Here is a 10236-nt window from a genome sequence, read left to right as displayed (position 1 = left end):
TACATATTTTAAATTATTTTGTGATTTGTTATTCTTATAAATAGTGTTTTTTGGTGCATCTTTAGTTAGCACAAAAATTATGCATGCGTTAATTTAGACGCTCAGTCTATGCAGGTAATTTATACTTGATTGTATTTTTATGCAGAAGCAGTAGCACTGGAACAATTTTTGAAGTGGGGGTGCTGTAACCCCTGTATATGATGGAAGCCATGCAAAGCCAAGGGGTGTTTCGGCACCCCCGGCATCCCTAGTTCCAGCGCCCCTGTTTAGAAGTAACTTAAATAATTAAGATGAAATACTTTTAACAACGACTATTAAAAAAAATGGCGCTCCCTTTTCATCCAGAAATCTGGGACAGATTTTCCCAGCAGCCACTAAGCATGGCCCTTTGGTAATAGAATAGCCAGTGTAATTTGACACTTCAACTTGCTTTGCTCTCTGCTAGTTGAGTCAGTTACTCACCCACAAACGTTTATGTCCTTTTCTCTCTGTGACGAAAAAAAAGAAGATATTTGAAAAGATCAGAAAAATTATAAGGAATTTTTTTACCTCTGCCTGTCTCGGATCTGTAAGTAAGTTCAATGTCTATTTACGTATCATGTTTCACACCACTTGACTGGGGAAGGTTTTGTGTCTAGTTGAATGAGGTTCTTGGAGAAACAATGGAGTAACCAGTTAAATAAACATTGTATACAAGAGATATGCACAGGTTTTATAAGAGACAGGTTGTTTCTGTTGTTGGCGAGTAAAACAGGGTCGAGTTGGTACCAGGCACTATAGATTCTCAGCGGTGTGTGGTTTATTGTGTAGCTTTGGGAATAAATCAAGAAGCTCAAAGTGTGTGGCTTGAGGTGGATTCAGGTCACTTTTTGAGAGATAACCTATGTTAGTAAACGAGGGGCATGCGTCTTGGGCACTGCTGTTTTTCATGCTAAAAATAATTAATAAAACCTAAATAATGGATGTCTACTGAACACACTGTAATGATACAACTCTTTAATCAGACCATGCATACATTATAGCAATACAGAGAATTTGCTGTTTTGTTTTGTTTTTTTATTTAAAAAAAAAAAAAAAAATGTTGTTACCACCGAGGTCGCGCAGAGCTCGTAGAATCTTTGGAGAAAGTGCTACTTTGTAGTTATTGGGGAAAAAACAAAACAAAAAACAAAAAAAAAAAAAAAAAAAAAAAAAAAAAAACAATAACAAACGCATATGGTGTATTGTTTATTTATTTATTTTAAACTGTTTCCTTAAATTCTTGATGTCTGGCTCGAAAGCCAGTTGGGACTAGGGCAGGAGCGAGAACCAGGGTCTCTTTCACTACAGTACATCTGTCCAGGAAGCCAAGACTAACAGCCAGTTGAAAAAAAAAAAAAAAAGGAGACAGACTGAAAGTAGCCTGCTCTGCTTTCTAACTATTGTCAGAGAGAGAAAAAAAGGGAGGGAATACCTTTCACAGAAGCACTAGCTAAGCTGCAATTTTTTTTGGGGGGGGGGGGGGGGGGGTTATGGGCAGAAAAGGAAAATACTGGCTTAATGAGACACTTCACATTTGTAAGCAGGAGAAAAAATAAATATACGTACAGAAACTTGTTTTTTGCGTGGGGTAAATATAAATCGATGCATTCATCAGTGTCTTTCATAAAGAACCGAAATGTATGTTATATTTAAGAATGTATTTTTATTGTGTATTTTATACTACTACACTTAATTGGTTTAATGTTATGCTATGTTATGGTCTTCCTGCTTGATATTCTTCAGTAATTTTCCATTGAGCCGGTATTTATTTGGGAATGCCTTAACTTTTAAACTGAGCTGCAGGGTGGTACTATATTTTGTTCTTACCTTTTGTTATTTAGCCCTGATTATTCAAAATCTGCTGTGAAAACTGTTTAGTGAGGTGGTTCTGTCAACTATATTTACATATCAGTGTATTGCAAAGTAAATGTTAGTATTTAGTACCAGCCCTTCTTTAAATGTTAATACAAGTACTCGCATGCAACTGACCTGAAATGTGGTGTCCATAGAGACAGGACACCAGGGGAAATTTGTTGCATTTCTTTTTTTAAGTTGATGTTTTTATGCTTCACTTCGAATGGCTCAGTGACTGTACCAGTGCCAATGGAGCTGGTCTTTTCCATTTTCTTCGATCAGACCTGTGTGAAGTTGGGGTTCTGACTGCCTTTTCAATGCATTGACATGAGAGTGGAGGATTTAACTTGGCAGCTCAAACAAATGCTCCTTAAAAGGTTTCCTATGAGACTGAGTGCAAGTGTGTGCAAAGGGAGATGAATGACCTGTTTTTTTTTTTTTTTTCTTGGGGTGCTGTTGCTGAGTGGTTTAACATTATTTGTTGCATTAGGCTTTTTGTTAGAGCTTTGTGGAAATGTGTTGAGTCCAGAAGATTTACAGTATGTAAATAACTGGCCACCTTGTAATAAATACCAATGCGACACTGTTTATGTTGTTCATTTTACCAATGGCCAAAATTGTTATTTTAAAAGACTGTTTGGAGTCTTGCTTTACTGCTCACTCAGGTGAATTTGCTGTGCAGAGGAGTTAATGTTCTACCCTGCTTCTTAGAGGGGCCCCACTTTGAGCTTCTGAATTACCAGGGGCAGAAGCACTGGATGACCTTCTTCTATTCAAGTTGAGGATGTTGAAACACCAGCCGTCAAACAAAAGACACATTGAAACTGAGATCTGCAACAGAGCACGTGTGGCCAAGACCAGAGAAGCGCATTTGTTAGCAGTGTTTTCCACAAACTGAGGAAAACAGGAAAAGTAAAGAGTAGTCATATCTCTTTCAAGATGTGCTAAGCTCCTTGAATTAACTTGTGCATCTCTCTCTCTAACCACTGTTCAGATGCAGTGATGGCTTAACAACCAGGATGATTACAACAGTTAATGGCACTGTGTTTTGCATCAATAATAGCTTATGTTTATTTTCCAAAATTCCATCTTTTTTAAGGGTAGATTATTTATTTTCTTTTAATTAGTGTCTGTTTTGAATTTGAAGATTATGTTATTGATACTTTTTAAAGCTGTGCTAATGGCACACACATTAATGGGGTGAAGGTGTTGTTATTTCTCTATTCTCTTAAGAAACATTGGAACTCACTTTTTAAATCAACATCAGATGTAGATAAATGATACAATAATATTCTGCATTTTATAGTTGGCATAAGCTAACATCACTTCATTTTAAAGGCACTGCAATGGCTTTCCTTTGAAAACTAAATTAATTTTTTTTTTTTTCAAGTTAATTTGAAAAAGAGGAACAGCAAGTTTATAAAGTTTTCAATTCAAACCGGCACTTTGGAGGTTTATATTGAGGTTTGAAACTTCACGATGGCTGAATCGTTTGACTTGTTTGGTAGCAATTAAGATGCCTGATAAGCATGCTGGTATTTTTGAAGCACAAATGCTTTTACTAAGGAGGTATTGTTGCACGAGTCTTGATCAGTTTTTCTGCAGCTCTGCCACTCAGAGGAATTCCAGCCGAAGCAGAGAGCAAGCAGTTAAGGAATCATAGAAGGATAAGCCTGCAAGGTTTATTGCTAAAGTTCTTTTGTAGGGGTAAACCATGAACATGAAGTTTGGTAGCATGCAAGAAAAACTATGGTAAAGTGTTGCTGATTTACTTTTACTTTTTTTTAACCTGAAAGATAGCATTCCTAAGTACAGAACCTTGGATTAACTTACCGTTTAAATCATAACATCTTAAACATTGTAACCACACACTTCCCCTAAAACCAGACTTGGGCAATGTTTAAGTTCAGCCCCACAGAGGAAATTGCTTCCTATTGAGTCACCAGCATCACTTCCTATAGCACCTGGTGTTCCTTGGAGGTTTTCTGATCCGTACACTCACAAGGTCGAACCGTGCTTTAATATTAACATAAAAAATTTCAGCATTAGCTTTTCATCTGAAGGATTTTTTTAGAAACCTGTTTTTGTTTTTTTGCAAAACAGACTTTACAACATTAACTTAAATAAAGATAAGATAAGATTAAGGCTGGGGTGATGCCTAGTGTTTCACAAACAATATGTCATTGTCCAAAAAAGCAAATGCATTGATTTATTGATGTTATGAAAGGGTAAAAAAACGTAGTAATACGTGTGGAGCTGTGGATGACTGTGTAACATTGCTAGTAACGCTTTAAAAAACTGTTCAATGCGTATTAAATTGATTACACCTGTTTATGCATATAGTAATATATATATATATATATATATATTATATGTGTCACACACACGTATATATATATATATATATATATATATATATATATATATATAATATATATATATATATATATATATATATATATATATATATATATATATATATATATATTATATATAAATATATATGTATTTTTTTTAAATGATTTTTTTACCAAATTTGTTTGTACCATTTGGGGGTCAAAGCAAAATCTCCCCCCCCCCCCCCCCCCCCCCCAAAAAAAAAACAAACAAAAAAAAAAAACTGTTGTTTATAAACAAGTCAGAGTAACAATCAATCAAGAGAGGGGAAAAAACAAACTCATTTTTAAAAAGTTATCACTGTCCACAGCAGTTTAGTAACAACAGTATTGCCTGTGGCTTATATTTTAACTGTGTTACTGTCCACTTTTTAAGCAATGACTGGCACTTGCTTACAGTCTGCCCAGCTTTACTGAATACCTGCTCACTAGGGATTGACGTTGGTGGGATGCTTAATACTTCTGACCACAGAAAAAACTTTTGGAACGATCTTGGTGGTTGTTTTTTTTTTTTTTCTGGGATAGATCAGATGAGTAAATACAGATTTTGTTGGAAGTTTTGTAGGGTACCATCTCATTACTCTCCAAGTATCCCAATCATTCGACTTTCTTTATTTTGCTTTGTTGCCGTCTTACTTTAGAAAATAATTGCCAAACATCGAAAGGCATTGTATTTGCAGCTTGGCCAATAAAACATTTAATTCTAACACAACGCTCTTAACTTGCTCTGCTACTTTGAAGACTCCTGCACAGATGCAATCCCCACCAGTAAACGCTAACAGAGGGCGGGACAGCGCGGGATTCTATGAGTCAGACCGGAGATTCCAAATTGAATAAAAAATAAAAGCTTTCCTTTGCTTAAACCCGTTACACAAAAACGATGCACAGGCTTGACAATTAGTAGTTGTCAAACAATAGATGCATCGCCTCAGCCTTAGATAAGATTGTACTATTTTAACTCTGAAAGAAAAAAATGTGATTAATTCAGCAGGGAGACCAAGTCTTTCTAGATAGCTTAAATTGTTAAAAATGTATTTAGTAGTTAGTCTTGAAGACCATGGATCTTCAGGCAAAACCCCTTTATTAGCGGATTATTTAAGGTATAAACCACGATGGGCCATGCGGTTCCCATGATATACTGTATACCATGCATGGGGTGGTGATTTTTTTTTATTTTACTTATTTCCATAAAATCAATGTCCATATTTTTTTCTTTAAGTACATTAACCAGCCCGTGCCGTAGTTTTTTTTTTTTTTTTTTTTTGTGTGTGTGTGTGTGTGTGTGTTTTTTTTTTTCAATCTTTGTTTTCTGCTATTTCATTTAGCTGTTCCTCATCTACTGTTATGTGTCTACTCTTGCTGGTGCTCTTATTTTATTTGTATTTTTTTTTTCAGGTGGACTGCTGTCTTCACTCAAAGTTGGTGTTGTACCAGTTATCTGGAGTTTCATCCCCAAATATATTAATTTTTGGCTGTGGTTGTTAACCAATAACAAATAAAATTGCAGATTGTCATGGAATTTAGAATGTAGTGGTGCGTAGTGATTTATTCAGTGTGAAGCGGCTCATTAGTATGCAAGCCATGCTATATATATATATATATATATATATATATATATATATATATATATATATATATATATATATATAATATATTTTTTTTTTTTTTTTTTTTCACTTTGCCCCCTGTAGAATGACTTGGGTATACATGTACAATCTGTAGATTATTTCTTTCTCATGTTATAATAAAAATATCTACTGCAATGTCTACCACACTAATGTATTAAATGTAGTTTGTGTTTAAAACAAGTGTCAAGACAGCATTTTTTGGTGAAAAATGTCTGTTTTAGAAAATAATGTTTGTATCCCCCCACCAAAAAAAAGAAAAAAAGTATTGTTTTCAATTCTAAAGCGATGAATCTTGTTCTCTAGAAAAGATGTAATTAAATAAGAATTATTCTGCTACTTTAGAGTTTTTTTGTAGAGAGATGTGCTGTTTTTAGCTTCACTTAAAGGGAATTTTAATCAAGATGATCCTTGGGGACTTCCTGGAGTGATACATTCTTCATCTTACTCCATCATGGTCGTCTTAGTGCTGTCTTTTTGTTTAAAAGCATCTGTGGTCCCCGGACTGACAATAGGACCATGGGAGTGAAGGGGCTAGTTATTTACAACAGGTGTCTAACTGTGGCTCGCTGTCCTGTTGCAAGCCTTCCTTGGCTCTAAACCTTAAGGCAGGCTTTGAGGCCCTCAGTATCTCAAGTTTATGCATGTTTGATTTGGCATTCTTTGAAAATGTACACAAAAGATGTTGAGATTGTGTCTCAGTTCTACAGGTAATGTAAGCTTTGATTCATAATCTGCACTGTACACAAAGCAGCTCAGTACAGATTCTGGAGTTAGACTAGTGACCTTTGTTTCTGTGTAGGAATTTAAAACTCTGTTTTCAAGTGTTATTTTATTGCCTAGTAGCGCTACAATGCAACGATTTTCCAAAATATAGCAGAAATTTTGCCACTTAGTTTGTTTCCTTGTAAGAGTAGATCAGAAAGTTTCTTCTCTCTTTGTTGCGCTGTTGAACACAGGCTTTGTTGCGCTGTTGAACACTTGATCCCAAGCTGTAATTTAGTTTTTGTTTTCCATTACTAGGTATCAATGTAACGTAATTGTGGGACTTTAGCTAAATAAAATGACACAGATAACTATTACAAAACAGAATTGTAAAGCAGAATGTAAGCTCATGTCTTATTCATAAGCTTTTACAAAATGTTTTACTGTCTCTTGGCACCAGAATCATTCTCCTCCTTTTTTTTTCCTTAGTTGTACTGTTAGCTTTTTGGTGACTTTGTTTTGTCAAGTGAAGGAATTAAATCGTTCTGTAGTCAAAACAGCGTAGATTGAACAGGTAGATGTTGTTGTGTAAACAAATTGTCACTTGACAGGGTTTTAGCAGTCCCTTCCAAATGTTTTCCTAAAGATCTAAATTGGAAGAACTATCTATTTTAATTCATGAACGTACCAATAATGCTTTAACGTGACATGAATCCAAAACTCACGTTGGAGATTATTGCTCAATAGGTCTTCTGGTTTTATTCCTGCCAACATCGCACATGACTGTTTTAAATTCTCCTGGTAGCAGATGTTTTCTAGGCAAGCTGTTTTCAGCCAAGCTAGCGTTCAGCTGGCTTGTGCATTTTGAAGTGCTGCAGGAGTATACAAGTTCACCTTGCTTCAATGTACAGAGTTGGTATTCTGAAGGTGGGCATTGTTCCTTTCAAATGTATGCACAGTTTTATCAGGCTGCATACACATGCACACTTTCTGCTAACTTTTAATTGTACTGTAGCCTGTTTACAACAGCATGCATAGGGTAATTTAATCGTGTATTAGATAGGCCAAGAATGCTGTTTCTACTCTATAAACATACAGTTTGCGTGCTCTCTTTCAAGTCCTGATCATAATTTCCTGTTCTTGTTCTGTACTAGGGTTCCTAGTGTTGAATAAAGACTTGTTCATACTTCAGACTTCAACATCATTTCTGGTCAGAGTCGAAGGGCTCCGACCCTGTGTGACAGTTCAGAATTGCGTTATCCACACTCTTGCGACGTGCATCTTTTTTAGAAAGGCGTACCACCTTTTCTCATGTGTCTGCAACCTGAAATTGCATGGGGTCGAATGATGTAGAAAAATGTCCACATTTGCTGCATGGTACGCTAGTAACCATCACCGAGCAAGACTTCGGGGAACTTTTAATAGAAGAAGTTTGCAAACATCCACAGTAGAAAAGGACGGGAGAGAATGTAAAGCCCAATGTTGAAAACTGCATGATAGATTTTTGAAGAACAAGAACACCTTGAATTAGACTAGAGCATGTGGCCACACGTTGACAATGGAATTGCCAGTTGCTAGTATGTGCCGTGTGACTGCAAGTGTTTCTGCAGGTGTCGCTGGCATTGCATGTGTATTTTGCATTGGAGCAATGGTCCAAATCTGTTTAACAGGTTGTTAAACCTTTCACCTGTCATACTAAAATATCTCTCATTGTCACATATACCCACATCTCTCTCAATAATGTATACAGTTCTCCCTTTTGGGTTCCCTGTTGAGTGAGAGGTCGGATGTACCAGTAATGTTGCTTGAGTTATTTTAAACCTAAAAGAGGTACAGTACAAACTCGGCACATCTCCTAAACTGTACATGTTCCCAATTTCACTAATGCAGTCTGTATTTAAAGTATGAACAGTAGCTGCACAGTCAAAAGGGCTGCGATATGATGCATCCTTCAGCTGCACAGCTTTTCTAGCTGCCTGCGCCTGATGTATCTCATTCATCTGCGACAGAAGTATGAACTAGCCTTCAAGGGTTTGCTTATTTATTTTACCTAAACAAAAAATATTTCCTTTTAAAACCAATATCTAAAGCAGCCAGGCTATAGAATTTGTATGTGCGAGTGGGCAGTTTGGCTCTAGTTATTTTACATTACACATTTTTAACTATGGATGATATCAAAAACTGCAATTATGCAGAATGATGTGCCATAGACATCAGTTATACAGATGTTTGTTTTTTTTTTTTAATTGTTGTTGTTATTATTATTATTATTATTATTATTATTATTATTATTATTATTATTATTATTATTATTATTATTGTATGTGCCACAAATATAATGCATTTTGATTTAGATATTTTTTTCCATTAGTCACAAATGCAGAATATTCTAGATTAAACATGGATAAACTAAAAGGGGAAACCATATAAAAAGATCTAGTACCTCAGGTGCAGTGCATGCATCACAAACCACAGTGGCAGTGGTGAAGTGACAGCTCTGGGCAATAAATGAAGACAGTAATAGAAGTCTCAGTGCTAGATAGAGCGTAATAAATCAAGCCCAGTGCTGTGAGTGCACAGACAAATCCACATGCAGCTGCAAGCACCACTTCCCAGGTAAGAGCTGTTGCAGTGACTTTTAATAACCACTAAGCAAACAACGCAAACACTGTCCTGTTGGTTGTGGTGACTTCCCTCTCCATTGTGTGCCAAACAGCATCTTAAAGTGATTTTAATCTTTTAAGTACCCTGAGACTTCCCTGAATTTGAATTCTCATGTGTAAAGCATGTTGAGCTTTATTCCAATTCCTATTGAGCTAATAAATCCTGTCATTGGTACTTTTAGAATGTGTGTCCCACCCCACCCCCCCCCCCAATAATGTAGCAAAAGGTATTATCTTACAGCATACGCTCTCTTTACTGTGCCACACTGGTGGTCTATCACAATGGGGTTCTGTTTCATAATCTAATAATATGCTTATATGTTTGAGAGTTTTTAAAGGTATATATGAAGAGACAGTACTGCCGGAGAGATCCAGTATATTCTGTGAATATGTACTTAAAATAACAATCCCAGGAACCATTGATCAGATTGGCTTAAAAGTGCCAAACCGGGCATTTCAAAACCATTCTGAAGTCTTTTGGTAGGATTATTTAAAACCAACTAATTTACATGCACATATTTTATAGCTGTCTTTTTAGTCGGCTGGGTATTGTTCTATTTGATATATTTTATTGAGCCTAATGGTTTCTGAACACAGATATTGCAGCTTCAGTGATCTTCAGTGTTATCAGTGTTATCTTTGCTAAATATGAACTGCAGCTCCGCATAGTTTAGTGTGAATTCTTTATGCCGTCACAAGGGCGTAGTTCTTACAGAACATTGATGTTCTGTGCTATTTTTGAACATCTGTTATAAAACGAGTGCATGTGTGAGTCAGTTCAACACTGTGTTTGCTCAGCTAGGAGATCCTTGGAGGGTAGGCAAACAGATTCTAGCTTCTCTGAGTTCTCTTCTTAGAAAACTGCCCACCAGGGATAAAGGGAGCATGGTACAGTAGATGCTAGATTGGATTTTCATTAAATTTCAGTTTTGGAAGACAAAGCAGTGCATACTTAATGACAAATCACGGAAA

The 10236-nt window shown here is 36.0% G+C and overlaps 1 protein-coding gene across 7 annotated transcripts in view; it reads left to right on the top strand.

Moving 5' to 3' along the window:
• Window positions 1–409: 409 nt before the first annotated feature.
• LOC121326197 (zinc finger MIZ domain-containing protein 1-like) overlaps window positions 410–10236 on the top strand; it is a 147533-nt gene continuing 137706 nt past the window's right edge. For 4 of the 7 annotated variants that reach the window (XM_041269402.1, XM_041269400.1, XM_041269401.1 and 1 more), the window contains exon 1: window positions 411–572. The gene's annotated coding sequence lies outside the window, so the exon portion shown is untranslated. Of the gene's footprint in view, window positions 573–10236 lie in introns of all 7 variants that reach the window. The other 3 variants (XM_041269399.1, XM_041269396.1, XM_041269397.1) reach the window with 2 other exon arrangements.

Source organism: Polyodon spathula, chromosome 13, assembly GCF_017654505.1.
Source record: "Polyodon spathula isolate WHYD16114869_AA chromosome 13, ASM1765450v1, whole genome shotgun sequence".
In the NCBI taxonomy this organism is placed as follows: Eukaryota; Metazoa; Chordata; class Actinopteri; order Acipenseriformes; family Polyodontidae; genus Polyodon; species Polyodon spathula.
Note: the sequence above shows the minus strand (reverse complement) of the source record. Positions and strands in the feature narration are given on the sequence as shown.